We start from the raw sequence: 15,121 nt of genomic DNA, 5'->3' as shown, positions 1-15,121 counted from the left end.
TGTCACTGAGTATCGATGACCACATAGTCCACCTCTCCACCTTGTGCCTGGAGATGAGGGAAGAAATACTCATGTTACAAAGAGTATTTCCCTGGTTTATCAGCTCTCCCTCTCTCAGCCCACGCTCAGAATGATTTCTTAGTTCTCAGCTTTTCTTCCTCTGATCAAAGTGCCCGAGGCGGTGAGCACCAGGAGGGGAGCCTGAGCATTTCTGGCTCAGTCTCGTGCTCCCCTCCTCAGCATTGTTTGAAGAACCTGTAGCCCAGAGTTCTCCAATCAGGTGGGTGTGGTGGCCTAGCTGCAGAAGGGTCTCCAAGGGCTTGGTGAGGGGATGATGGCCCTGGGATATTGGGGGCTCCTGCCTTGCCTCCACCTGGATGAGATCAAGGCTGCCTGTGTCCTTCCTCATCCTCTTTTTCCCATTCTGTTCACTCAATCGCTCTTTTTCTCTCCAATGAATTCAATGCAGAAAATCCATGAGCAGGATTTCTCTCTTCAAAGGATCAAATAACCTTTCTTTTTTTTTTTTCCTCCCTTTTAATTTTTTTCCCCCCAAACTGCAAAAGGAAAACATGCAAACAGACTTAGAGTTAAAGGTGAGAGAAAGAAAGAAAAGTTGCTGCAAAGTAATTTCAACTTGAGAAGTAGAGCGGTTGAAACCCAGAAAAAATGTGCATTCAGCAATATGGTCCGCTCCTACAAATTAATTAACCCAGAGCGCTGTGTAATTAGTGTGCGGGGTAGGGAATTGAGCAGCTCACAATATCCCTCACCCAGTGTGGAATTATGGTCACGAAAGAATTTCCTCTTCCTTTCCCGAGAGACTTGAGAGAGTCACCCTGTTGGTCTGGTACCAGCAGGTGCCTCACGGCTGGAGACACATTTGGAACTGGGTTATGCCTGTGAGGAGGGGGTCCTACAGCTGCATCCCCCTGACGTCTACCTTTGTACATGGCATAGCTGGGCCATCACAGAATCAGGAGGAGGCCAGTCAGTGCTTCTCCTGGAGAAATGGACCCTGAGGAGACCCTTCTGCCCATGTGCTGCATCTAAACTCTGAGTTCTTGCTTTTTTTTCTTCTTTTTTTTTTTAATGTTTTTTGGGATTGATTTACAATGTTGTGTTGGTTTCAAGTGTGCAGCAAAGTGAATCACTTATACAAATATGTTTGTATGCTGTACTTAGTCAATCAGTCATGTCCAGATCTTTGCAACCCCGTAGAGTGCAGGCTCCTCTATCCATGGGGATTCTCTAGGCAAGGATACTGGAGTGGGTTGCCATGCCCTCCTCCAGAGGATCTTTCCAACCCAAGGATCGAACCCAGGTCTCCTGCATTGCAGGTGGATTCTTTACCAGCTGAGCTACCAGGGAAGCCCATAATATTATATATCCACTCTTTTTTAGATTCTCATACTGAGTAAAGTTGATGCTGGTAAAGATTGAAGGCAGGAGGAGAGGGGAATGAAAGAGTATGAGCTGGCATCACTGACTCAATGGACTTGAGTTTGAGCAAACTCTGGGAGATAGTGAAGGACAGGGAAGCCCGGCATGCTGCAGTCCATGGGGTCACAAAGAGTCAGACATAATTTAGCGACTAAAGAACAACAACTGAGTGAAGTAAGTCTGACCAAGAAAGACAAATAATCATACAATGTCATTTACACGTTGAATCTAAAAAAGAGGGGGAATGGAGAGTTAGTGTCTAATGGGGACAGAGTTTCAGTTTAGGAAGGTGAATAATTCAGGCGATGGATGATGGTGAGAATTGCAGAATAATTGAATGTACTTAGTTTCACTGAACTGTACAAATATGATTAAAATAGTCTGTTTTATATTATGTGACTTTTACCGCAATTAAAAAAATTTAAACATTTTTAAAAGGCTACTTATGAACTTATCTACAAAATAGAAATAGAGTTAAAATGTAGAAAACAAGCTTATGGTTACCAGGGTATAAGGAGTGAGGGAGGGATAAATTGGGAGATTGGGATTGATGTATACATATTATTGTATATAATTAGGTAATTAATTAGGACTTACTGTATAGCACAGGGGACTCTACTCTGTACTCTGTAGTGGCCTATATAGGAATAGAATTCAAAAAATGAATTTCTCAATTTTGACATGAATGTGGATATTTATTACCTCTTGAGGAACTAGGAGAATTCAGGTCTGTAAAGTGCTTGCAGGGCTGTATTTGAAGACTCTGTGGCTGATATTGTCACAGGAACCTTTACGGTGGGGGCATGCTTCATGGCGGTCATTGCAGGGGTTGGCTAACCGCCTTTTCCCTTTTTTCCATACACTCTTTTGGTATCTAGTAAGGCCAATGGACTTGCTATAGACTGAATGTTTTTGTCTCCCAAATTCGTTAGCCCTAATTCCCACTGTAATGGCATTTGCAGACAGGCCTTTGAGAGGTAATTAGGTCCTAAGGGTGGAGCCCTCATGAATGGTAGTGCCTTAAAAAGAAGAGATATGAGAGAGATGATCTCTCTCTGCCACCTGAATGTAAAACAGGAAGTTAGCTATCTGCAAGCATTTCCTCACCAGACACTGACCTTGATCTTGAGCTTCCAAGCTGCAGAACTGTGAGAAATATGTGTCTGTTGTTTAAGCCATTCAGTCTGTGGTATTTTGTTATAACAACCCAGACTAACACAGGACTCATCTTCAGAGTGTTTTTAAATGCACAAAATAAAATATATAGGATTACAAAGGAAACTAATAATATTGACATACAGTTATCAAAATACAAATAAAACAGATATGTGGTATAGTCATATATGTGCTTCTTTATTATTAACTCATTAAAAAGCAAGATCTATTTATGGGTTGAATAACTGACATGTCAGAAATCAATAATATTTTGAGAAATCTGCAACAATCATACTAAAATAACTGATTTCCACTGTTGACAAATCATGTGTATGTGTTTGTGTCCTCAGCCGTGTCTGACTCTTTGTGACCCCATGGATTACAGTCTGCCAGGCTCCTCTGTCCATGGAATTTTCCAGGCAAGAGTACTGGAGTGGGTTGCCATTTCCTTCCCCAGGAGATCTTCCTGATCCAGGGATCAAACCCGAGTCTTGGATTCTTTACCACTAGCACCACCTAGGAAGCCTGTTCACAAATCATAGCATTGCTAAAACAGCTGTGGTTTACTGCCCACGTTTGTCACTGAAGGAAATTCTATAGTTCAACTAGAGGCTAGTGAAAAAGAAGACAGACATTTTCCCCATCTGAGTTCATTGACCCTCTGACTTCTGTCCATGGGCCTTTGGATGAGTTTCTGCTGAGGAATAAATGGATTTCTTAGGAAAATGATGGAAACATTGGTGACTTCTACTGAGACATTCTGTAAATTCCTCTGCTTGTGGGAGTTCTTTGTCCCTTTCTGAAGGGGAACTGAAGGATTGATTTCTTGGAGTCAGGTGTCACTTAGGGTTGCTGCTAAGGATTTGGAGAAGCAAAAAGACAGAGATAATAAGGGAAACATCACTATGACTTGTACACGTTAAGAATCGCTGGGTTGTTGGCCTGTGCTATGAGCAGAGGGGTGAGGGTGGACGTGTGCATGGCTGAGGAAGGATACAGGGCCACCTGATTCCCAGAGGGGAAGCCTGGATGCTTAAGGGGTAGATTGGCAAAAGGGAGGTAACGTGAGACTAGACAGGGTGCAGGGAGTGGGTGCTGGGGCATCTTGGCTCTTCAAAGTAGGCTACCTCTTTGGGCTGTAGGCAACTGGGGGCTCTCTTAAGCTCATCAGCATAAGGACGTAGACTCGTGTTGCAGGCATATGAATTCTCGGATGCACCTAATCACATGGTTTGAAGTCCCACTCTTCCATAAGTTCTCCACGAGCCAGGTTTCAGCATTATCACATGTACTTAAATTATTTTCACCTACAGGTCATTGACTTCCTCCACAGCTCCTTCCAGATTCAGGCTTCATGAACAAACATTTGTAAGCTGGTTGCTCATTTGCCATCTATTCAGTGCTATGATAACTGAAATCATCTCTGAACAGGAAAATATTTTTATCTGTCTTAGTTGCTATTCAGAGGACCTGGGGTGGGCCACTGAACTTCCGTACTTGAGAAAGATAAGTTGCTCCGGGTAATGTTTAATTTTACTAAAGAAAAAAATCCCAAAATGACTTTTCCCCTTAAGTTAATAGTTTTTGTCCTTGAAAACAAAGCCGACACAATACAGGTGAATAATACCTTGAAGTCTTTGTTCTCTGGGCTGAGTCTCAGAGCTGAATGCATCAGACAGGGTGCTAAAACTTGTAGGCAGAGGTATAGAATCCCAATCTCTACCTTTTAACATGAATCCAGGCTCTTCTAGATACCAGGCCAACCAAGCACCCCTCTGGAGACCTCATACTGAGAGATGAGAATAGATGAGAATCTCTGTTGCGTATTAAAAAGTATTGTGACTTCCCTGGTAGTCCAGTGGTTAAGAATCGACTGCCAATGCATGGGACAGGGTTCGATCCCTGGCCTGGGAAGATACATGCCGCAGAGCAGCTAAAACCAGTGTGCTACAACTATATGGGCCTGTGCTCCACAAGAGAGACCGCTGCAATGAGAAACCTGTGCACTGCAACTAGAGGGTAGCACCCGCTCGCTCTAACTAGAAAAGCCTGCCTGCAGCAACGAAGACCACCGCGTAGCCAGAAAAAATAAGAATGTTAGTTATATTGTATTCTTTTTTTGTACAAAGTCTTCAAAATTTGGTATGCATTTTATACTTACAGCACATCCCAGTTTAGATTTGCCTCATTTCAAGTGTTTTGTGGTCACGTGTAGTGAGTGGCTGCCACACTGGATAGTGCTTCTCTCTCTCTCTTTTTCTCTCTGTAATAAAATGTAGTTGAAACACAACATTATGTTAGTTTCAGGCATGCTGCATAATGATTTGACGTCTGCATACATTACATAATGACCAGCACAATAATTCTAGTAATCCCACTGTCCCTGTACAAAGTTATTACAATTTTATTGACCACATAGTGAAAAGTGAAAATGTTAGTGGCTCAGTTGTGTCCGACTCTTTGTGACCCTATGGACTGTAGCCTACAGGCTCCTCTGTCCATGGATTTCTCCAGGCAAGAATACTGGAGTGGGTAGCCATTCCCTTCTCCAGCGGATATTCCTGACCTAGGGATTGAACCCAGTTCTCCTGCATTGCAGGCAGATTCTTTACCATCTCAGCCACCAGGGAAGCCCATTGACCACATTCCTTATGTATATTACATCCCTGTGACTTACGGGATTCCCAGGTGGCTCAGTGGTAAAGAATCCACCTACCAATGCAGGAGATGTGGATTTGATCCCTGGGTCGGGAAGATCCCCTGCAGAAAGAAATGGCAACCCACTCCAGTGTTCTTGCTGGGAAAATCCCATGGACAGAGGAGCCTAGCAGGCCACAGTCTGTGGGATTGCAAAGAGTCGGACATCACCGAGCAACTGAGCATGACTTACTTTTTACATAACGGGAGGTTTGTGCCTCTAAATTCCCCTTGCCTACTTTCTCCTATCACCCACCTCCATCTGGCATCCACCAGCGTGTCCTCTGTAGCTATGAATCTGTTTGTCTGTTCTGTGGAGAGCTCTTCTCTGAGACTTGCTTTTCACCAAGAGCTATGTGTGCCTCTCCCTGGCTAATCTGCCCATGGGTCTAAGAGGTTGATCTGTTAGAGCAAGGTTGTTGTTGTTGTTGTTGTTCAGTCACTAAGTTGTGTCCAACTCTTTGCGACCCCATGGACTGCAGCATGCCAGGTCGCCCTGTCTCTCACTATCTCCCAGAGTTTGCCAAGTCCATTGCATCGATGATGTTATCCAACTTGTTAGAACAGTGGCTCCAGACAAAGGTGCAATGACATGCAAGGACCCAGGAAGAAGCTCAGTGGAAGGCAGAGGCATCCATGGCATGAATCCTTTTTCACAAAAGAGAGTGACTTGAGATTACCATCCCCTTGAGAAATTGGAAGATGTTCCTCCCAGAAATGCTCAGATGCTCTGAGACCTGGAAAGGTGTCTCCCTGAAGGTTGACACACACAGAGCTGCACAGAGACAGGCAAGGGATTTGCTCGTTCATAGACACTATGGGTGAAGCAGCCACGCCTATAATGCCAAGACCTTGGCAGGAAGAGAAGGGAAAAGCCAGTGTCTCCAACTTTCTCTAATAGCTTCTGGGTCATTGCTCCTCTTGTATTGGGTTGATAATCCTGTTATTTACCTATTTGCTTGTATTCCATTGTGTTCCTCAAGTGGACTAGACGCAGTTCACAAAGATAGTTGGATTATGGCATGATGACATAAAAATGACAAAAAAAATGAAGCACAGGAGAAGAAAGAATAGGAAAGATGAATGGAACTAGGTGTGAGGTTGGTTCAAAATATACATCCCTGAATGGCTCACCTATTTGCTAGAGATGGGCTGTATTGATCTGAGTCTCAGCTTTTCAACAGCCAAGGCAAAGGAAGGCACAACAAGTGACATGAATCACAGCACAGGAAATGAAAACAAACAGGAGCTGAGTTGGTACAAAGTCACACTGTAGGGCAAGGATGCGAGGACATAGGACAGAGCACAGTGGAAACCATACCGGTGACACCAAAATCCTGTCACATCCTCAGAGCGATATTCCTCCTGGATTCTTGAAAAGAGGCTTCATCAGGCCCCAGCTTCCAACCTCGATAGTGGCATCTTATACTCATGGGTATGAAATCCGAGTGTTGCTCTTTTGTCTCTGTTTAGACTAAGGGCATACTTTCTTGCTTTTCTAGAGAAGCCATTTTGCAGAGCCCACCTTATGCTCTCCCGACACTGGGCTCTCAGATGGTCTGCTTAATCTGCGTCCATTTAAGAGATTAAAGAGAGCCACACATTTCCACAGCGGGGAAAGTTCACCAGTGACTGTTTCCTTCCCTCCTGGGTGCATGAGTACTTTTCCTAGACTTCTTTGCAGCCAGGCGTGGTCTTGACACTGAGCTTGAGCAGAAGTGATGTTCGTCACTTCTGAGCCGAAATGGGTTGAGAAGTAAACGCATTCTTTCCATAATTCTCATCTGCTGGCTGAAAAATGAAGGCTACAAGGGCCCAGAGGGAGATGGAGCCACAGGAAGGAAGAAGCCCAGGCTACTGAGGGTCTGGTGGAAGACACCCAACTGGAACACCTTCCCTGGACTGTGATCTTCACAAGGAACCAACTTCTCTTATGTCAAGGCACTAAGATGTCTGGGTTTGTCTGTTAGAGTAGCTAGCATTATTTGAACTAATACAGTTCTCCTTGGGAAATGCTCTCCAAACACAATTCCTCTCTACCAAGAGGAATTGATATGTTTGAGTGACACCAAGTTCAAGGTTATGTTCCCTGACAACTACTAAGAGTGCAAATATTCTCTGTTGCAGGGAAGTGGGTAGGTGTAAAACCTTATGTTTTAACAGTCACCCAAGGTGGGAGTAAGATGAACACACTCTTGTCAAAATTGTGTCACCTTACAAGGACTCCTGCCTGAATAGAAAGCTCTTGTATCTCCTTTTGGAGATAAGCCAGGATGTACCTGTGTGTAAGACCAAGATTCTTCTCAGAAAGTCACTTTGGATCTGCCTTAGCTCACAGAGAAAATGGTAACCAAGGCCACACAATTTCATACAGTGTAATCTGCTGTAGTAATTTTAACCTGAAAAAAATTTTAACAGTTATATAACCTTTTGACTGCTGTAGCCCTTATAAACAAAACAGAACTTGGACAGTCAACTTGGCCAAGTCTCCTTCTCACTCTGGGCTTTAGTTTGCAGGCATGACCAATGACAACTGTATGTGGTGGGCCAGAACTACAATTTATAATCTATGTGTACAACGCCAAACAAAAACTCTCTGCAGCACACATCTGTAGCATGTCGATAGGAACTATAATTCTGTCCCCATTGTTCTTACATGGTGTAAGCACTAAGCACCAGCTATGGTGGCAGAACAAACATTTCCAGGTGCCACACACATCACACAAGGCAGCTGGTGGTTTAGTTGCCAAGTCATGTCCGGCTCTTGCGACCCCATGGACTGTAGCCCACCCAGCTCTTTTGTCCATGGGATTTCCCAGGCAAGAATTCTGGAGTGGCTTGCCATTTCCTTCTCTACAGGATCTTCCCAACCCAGGGGCTTCCCAACCATGATTTCTGCATTACAGGCAAATTCTTTACCACAAGCCACCTGGGAAGTCCATCATATAAGGTGAGACACTTGTAATATTTATGGACCAGATCCTGGGGGACAAAGCCAGGAGGAAAAGGTAGTCCCTGATTCTCCTGGAGAAGAACTGCAGGTCTGCAGTTGCACTCAGAGATCATGGGGGCTGGGTGGTTATGTCACCATCACATTAGATATTGTGGGGAGATCCAGGTTTGTGAGCCTGGATGGTGTGCATGGCGACTTTCTTCCTGATGGATCTTTAGTGATGAGTCATCTGCAGAGCCTGGTGATTTGCCCAGGAATGAGCTCATAAGGGCTCCAGATTAGTGACCAGACCAACAGCATTGAAAGAACCAAGTGCTGAGACAGGTCTGGGCTCCTCGCTGGGCCAGTGCTCCAATGGTGTGGCCTGTGTAGCTAATGTCCACTCAAGGGACACAGATACCGTGAATTTCCAACTTCACACAGGCTGCATGGGACCTGGCTCCTTTGTGCCTATAGCAGGTAAAGCCAAACTCTGGCTAAAGGGTGAAAAATTCACAATGAAGAACCCAGATCTGATTTATTTATTTACTGTCATTTGATGTCTTGAGCTTCCTTGGTGACTCAGATGGTAAAGAATCTGCCTGCAATGCAGGAGACTAGGGTTCAATTCCTAGGTTGGGAAGACCCCCTGTAGAAGGGAACTGCTACCCACTCCAGTATTCTGGCCTGGAGAATTCCTTGGACAGAGGAACCTGACCTGTTTACAATCCGTGGGGTTGCAAAGAATCAGATATGAATGAGTGACTTTCACTTCACTTTAATGTCTTAAATCATCCTGGAATCGAGCTCTACCGTTTTGCTTTTCCAAAAAGGTGAACGGAGAATATGAGAAGATGTTTCCTCACTGTAGAGGTTGGGTGGCTGCATAACTTGAGTCCTGGGTGCTGTGGGATCTGTAATCCAAATGCCTTTTACCCAAACCCAGGCTGTTACTGGGGGCTGCTGTGAGACAGAGGGCCTTTGTTAGTTCATAATTCACTGATTGTCCATCTATCCTTCTCTGCTGGCAGGACCATGGAGACACATGTGTCCAATTATGAGGATGCTCCAGGAAGTTTCCAGGCAGTGCCTGTAAAACTTTTCATGTGCCTATGAAACACCTGGGCATCAAGATTCTGCCTTTCTTTCTTTTTATAAAAAAAAAATCTATTTATTTACTTATTGGCTATGCTGGATCTTCCCTATTGCGTGGGCTTTTCTCTAGTTGTGGCAAGCAAGGGCTTTTGCAGTACCTGGACTTCTCATTGCGGTGGCTTCTCTTGTTGTAGAGCACAGGCTCTAGGTACTTGGGCTTCAGTAGTTGCAGCACATGGGCTCAGTAGTTGTTGTTCCCGGCTCTGGAGCACAGCCTCAGTAGTTGTGGTGCACAGGCTTAGTTGTTCCATGGCATATGGGATCCTCTTGGATCAAGGATTGAACCCACGTATCCTGCATTGACAGGCAGATTCTTTACCACTGACCACCCGGGAAGCCCCAAGATCCTGCATTTCTAACTAACCTCCTGGTGAGGTTGATGGTGCCCGGAGGACCCCACCTGAGAAGGAGGGTCCGGGGGGTCATGTCATGTATGGAGTGATATTTTGACAAGCAGTGCTTCTGTGCAGCTCCCTAAAGCCTGCCATGGAGGCTGGAAGAATCTGTGATGAGAAGGGTCTAAGTGTGGTCTCAGGAAGAAGAAAATATCCAGGAGGATGGTTGCCCGGGGCCTGCGAAGAACACCCCTCCTGGGCCTCCATCTACTTACCTTGACTTTGTGCTTTCCATCTTTGCTTTTACAAATTAGGAAAAAGTGAAAGTGTTAGTAGTTCAGTCAGCTCTTTGTGACACCCTGGACTGTGATCCACCAGGCTCCTCTGTCCATGTAATTCTCCAGGCAAGAATACTGGAGTGGGTTACCATTCCCTTCTTGAGGGGATCTTCCCCACCCAGGAATCGAACTGGGTCTGCATTGCAGGCAGATTGTTTACCTTCTGAGCCACCAGGGAAGCCCTGGAGGGGCCTCATTATACCTCACATCTGAGCGAGGCATTTAGACCAATCTGAGAATACAAGCAAACTGGCAGAAGGCATCTGATGGAAAGCCCAGCTGCAGGATAGGGGGCTGGAGTATATCCTCAGCCCTTTGCTCCATACGAGGCATCTCAGGTCAAAGCCTAGCTCAGCCTGGTCCTCCCCATCCTCCCGGGATGCAGAGGAGGAGGAGGCCTCCACTCTTGAAGAGGCTTGGCTTCTTGCATCCTGACACGTGCATGTTTTCTGTTTTATAGGAAGAAATGTGTCTTGGCTGGAGGCCCACGTTTCGTTCCAGCACATCCTTTTTACCAAAAGAGCCATCCCTGGAGCTGCCAACAGTGTTTACGAGAAAGCCATCCAACAATACTTTGGATCTGGGAGCATGGCCTGACCACAGACATGGCCTTCCCCACCCTGAGAACCATCCATCAGGAAGCCTGGCACATGGTATAGTGTCTTTATTTCTACTCCAAAATGTAAAAAATGTAAAGCTGGTTTCTTTCTTTCTTTTATTTTTCCAGCTGGGAAAACTCCTGTCAGTGGATGCAGTGTCCTTTCCAGATTCAATATTATGCAAACTGCATATCGGCAAATGGAGTAAACAAATATGTCCATGGAACCTCCTGATGCATGGAGAGATGGGGCTGGGAGAGATGGGCCTGTCCCAGAACAGAGATGCAGACCCACCGATCTGCGTGGGAGCTGCTCAAACTGCTGCTCAGCCAGCTCTGTCGCTATCTCTCTCCTTCAGAACTGAGTCTGAGAGACAGATGATGGGCCACTCGGACGATGGATGCCCAGAAGCAGGGGGATGGCTGAAGTCACAAACAGGCCTAGGGTGGCTGCAGGCCAGATTGGAGCTCTCATTGATTGGGGTGGGGGGTTCACCACCCAGTCCTGCACTGGCTCTAAGCCCCACCCTCTTCAGGCCTGCCCAAGGGAAGGCAGAGAAGTTGAGTTTTCAACTCCATCTCCCCTGTGGCAGGCTGGGCAGGAGGCAGTACCCCACGTGGTATGTTTCTGGCAGAGAGACCTTGGTTAAGTCCCTATCGAACCATGGGTTTTAGTTTCCAGGCGTGTAGAGTGTTAATATGGGTGTGATGGGTCTGGGCTGGCTTCAGTTCTGCGCTTCTACAGAGTGTAGGATGCTTCTGTGTAATGCCGGGTCCCAATAAGTTCCCATGGCAATAACTCAGGGAGATTAAGTGCCTTTTAAATGTTCCCTTCTAAGAAGATGAGGAAACAGATTTAAGGGGATTAGACTGTTCTATTGAAAGGTGGGCAGAGAGTAAGTGGAAAAGCTAGCATTTAGACCTAGGCCGTCTTTTCAGAAATCCCGTACTGTCTTTTTTTGCAAAAATGGCATCGTGCTTCCACAAACACCTGTGCATTCTGAAACCAACCCCACAAACAAACAAAACCAAGGGACAAGGAGCACCCAAAGTGTCGATCATCAAAGCCAGAAATGAAATTTTTCTCCATCTCTCCTCCATGTATCACCTCCCGTGCCCTGGCTGGTTGAATGTTTTCTCCTGTAGCTTCTGTCCTCTTTGTTTGTGATGAGGTAATTGTGGGGGCGGGGCAGATGAGAAGCTGCCCATATCCTCTTTTGGGTAAGCTGTATTTCCCACACTGTTTGGGTTTTTTGGGGTGGGGGGGCAAGCAGAAATTGGCATGTCCTATGCTGGTTTACAATGAAGCAAGAATCCCTTCTCGCCATTAACTACCCCACGGAGTTTGGTGTCACAAAAACAGTTGCTCAGGCAGACTAGGTTCAGTTGCTACCAAATACACTTGAAGTCTCAGAATTACTGAGAACAAAGATTTGGAGCTATGCTCTCTGGATCCCTGATAAATCAGGCGTGTCTGTCCATATTGTTTCAGATGGGAGATGAGTTCTCAGGTGTTCAGAGGAAATGGCCCTGTACCCAGTTTCATGTCCCCAACCAGGGTCCCTGGTGCCTGGGATGCCGTATTGCTGAGCAGATGACAGTGTCATGGGCATGCTTCTTGTGGAGAAAAGATGGAGATAAAACTGCATACCCCCTCATGTTGACAGCTTTGGAAAGTCTCTGCCAGCTCTTCCAGAGAAGGTGCTGGGGTGGGAGGTCACTTAGAGCACAGGAGGAACAACCCAGGCCAGAGCTTCATGTGTTCAGCAGGTTGTGGATAAATTGGTTATCTGTGATCCAATTTCTAGCACCTAGCATATATCTGATACTTCATGTGGGTTTTGATTATTTTTTTAATTTTTAAAAATTAGAGTATAATTGCTTTACAGCGTTGTGTTAGTTTCTGCTGTACAACAGTGTGAATCAGTTATAAGTATATATGTATCCCCTCCCTCTTGAGGGCTTTTATTACTGACTTGAGGAAGTGTTCAAATATTTCCTCTTTCTAGAGTCTTATCAACTCCATTCTTCCTGGTGGGAAAGTGGAGAAATAAATCAACCAAAATATTCTTTGACCAATCACTGTGACCATTCAGTGATTAGATGTCCCAAGAAAATCCCAGGTAATGCATCTGGAGGGTTATTGTCAGCCTCGCTGTTTTTCTTCTCCCTCTCTCACTCTCAACCCTTCTGAAATACAGGATAGGGACCCTCATAACAGAATTATGCCAATGAATGCATTTTATAAGTGGTTAACATGTGCAGCTGGTAAACTTACTTTCCTCACTGCACTTGCAAAGTTTGTAGTCTTTTGAACTTTTTTCTGTGGCTTACCATGGCAAAATATGTGGTGGATGTGCCCCACTCTGCTGTATGTTAGCTGCTTGGAGATAGATGGCTTTTCAACTCTGTGTCCATGCCTCTCCCATGCACACAGCATGTGGCAGACAGATTCTGAGGTAAATGACCCTCCATGGTCCCTGTCGCCTATTCATGTCCTGTATAATACCTTCCCTTTGAGTGTGGGGGGACCATACTAGCTTCTAACCAATTGAATATGGCAAAAGTGATGAATGTCATTCCTATGATGACATTGCATTATACCAGACTTCGTCTTACTAGTGAATTCATTCACTCTTTTGATCAAGTAAATGGTCATGTTGAGAAAGTCCACGTGGGTTTCTCTGTGTGCTGGGTGACCTCTAAGAGCTCAGGGCAGCCTCCAACCATTAGCCAGCAAAAATTGGGGCTCTCAGGCCTACAGCCACAGGAAAGAAATTCTTCTAGTAATCTGAGTGAGCGTGGAGCCAGGTTCTTCCCCAGTCAAGCTTTTGGATGAGAACACTGCCTGGCTAAAACCTCAAATGCCGCCTTATGAGATCCTGTGCAGAAGACTCAGCTAAGCCACACCCAGACTCTTGCCTGCAGCAGTAGTCAGATAAGAAATGTATACTGTTTAAAGTTGCCAAGTTTGTGATAATCTGTTATGCAGTTGTTAAAAATGGATACCTCACACTCAGAATTTCCTGGCCACGTGCATTGTGAGAACAATTCAGTGCTCTAAAATCTCCTGTCTGTCATCTGAGACATGACTTCTGTGTGCTCTTGAAAATGAGAAACTAGGTGATTTCCTGGAGAGTAACAACAAATACAGGGACTTAGGTTGATAGTTGTTAAGATCTGTGTCTATAGCTGATGTCCTTCCTGAATTCCAGACCCTAATGCCTGCTCATATATCTTTACTTGGTAGTTACCCTTCAAAATAAAAATGTCTCAAACTCAACTCTTCATCCTCCAAATTTTCTACTTCTCCACTGCTTTTTTGCCTTAAGAAATGGCACACCACCCTCGTCACCTTAGATCCTCACATCTTCCCAATAGTTCCCTTGGGATGGCCCTCAGATCAGAGTCCCAACTTTATGTCTGGGGTGGAGAGACACTGCAAAGATCTGTAATCTCTGGGCCTTTGTAAATTGTCCCTTGGGCTTCTGAGGGTGTGGGTGGGCAGTGGAGGCATTGTCCTCGTCTCCAGGGCCAAAATGATTCTTTCACCTGGAAGCCAAAAAGTCCCAAGCTCCAGGCCAGGATAATAAACCAGACAAACTGAAAAGGTATTGAGTCCTGAAGGCTCTCAGTGTTTTTCTCAGGTTTGCTCCAAACAGTCCTATATTCTCTGCCAGGGATATGTGACTCCCTTCCTTGCCTTTCCAGTCTATTAAATCTATAAGCTATTAAGAATTCAGAGAAACTATATACAAATTTCCTCATACATTAAATGACACTAAAGTTAATATCCAAAGTTACAAAAAGATTTATTTGATAGGGAAGATTCTCACATCCTTACAAAGTCTAAGTGTAGATGCAACCATCCTTGACAAGTATAGGTTAACATGTCCCTCTGTCTCAGCAATATCTGTCAAGACAAAGAGTCCTACTAGTTGCATTTTCAAATGCTTCTAATGAAAAGGTTATATATTTTCAGATATGAAAAGGCAGAGGTGCAGAAACAGACACTGTGCATGTCCCTGCAAGAGTGATACAAGATGACTGAGAAATGTCATCTGAGAGAAGGGGAAGGACCAGCCCTACATTAAAAAGGTAAAGATATAGAATAAAAAAAATAAATCATGAAGTCAGTGTGTAATTATAGTTGATGCATGTATTGTGTTTTATAATGCCACCTGACCTTCCTCTTGAGAAATCTGTATGCAGGTCAGGAAGCAACAGTTAGAACTGGACATGGAACAACAGACTGGTTCCAAATAGGAAAAGGAGTCCGTCAAGGCTGTATATTGTCACCCTGCTTATTTAACTTATATGCAGAGTACATCATGAGAAACGCTGGGCTGGAAGAGGCACAAGCTGGAATCAAGATTGCCGGGAGAAATATCAATAACCTCAGATATGCAGACGACACCACCCTTATGGCAGAAAGTGAAGAACTAAAGAGCCTCTTGATAAAAGTGAA

At 44.9% G+C, this 15,121-nt stretch overlaps 1 long non-coding RNA gene across 1 annotated transcript in view; it reads left to right on the top strand.

Moving 5' to 3' along the window:
• Window positions 1-14,778, top strand: part of LOC145544529 (uncharacterized) — a 393,836-nt gene extending 379,058 nt beyond the window's left edge. Inside the window, exons 8-9 of the long non-coding RNA XR_014081466.1 lie at window positions 10,516-10,708; window positions 14,636-14,778. This is a non-coding gene — a long non-coding RNA (uncharacterized LOC145544529). The remainder of the gene's footprint in view (window positions 1-10,515; window positions 10,709-14,635) is intronic.
• Window positions 14,779-15,121: the final 343 nt, after the last annotated feature.

This window comes from Giraffa tippelskirchi, chromosome 4 (assembly GCF_054371585.1).
Source record: "Giraffa tippelskirchi isolate mGirTip1 chromosome 4, T2T-mGirTip1v1.2.pri, whole genome shotgun sequence".
Classification (NCBI taxonomy): Eukaryota; Metazoa; Chordata; class Mammalia; order Artiodactyla; family Giraffidae; genus Giraffa; species Giraffa tippelskirchi.
Note: the sequence above shows the minus strand (reverse complement) of the source record. Positions and strands in the feature narration are given on the sequence as shown.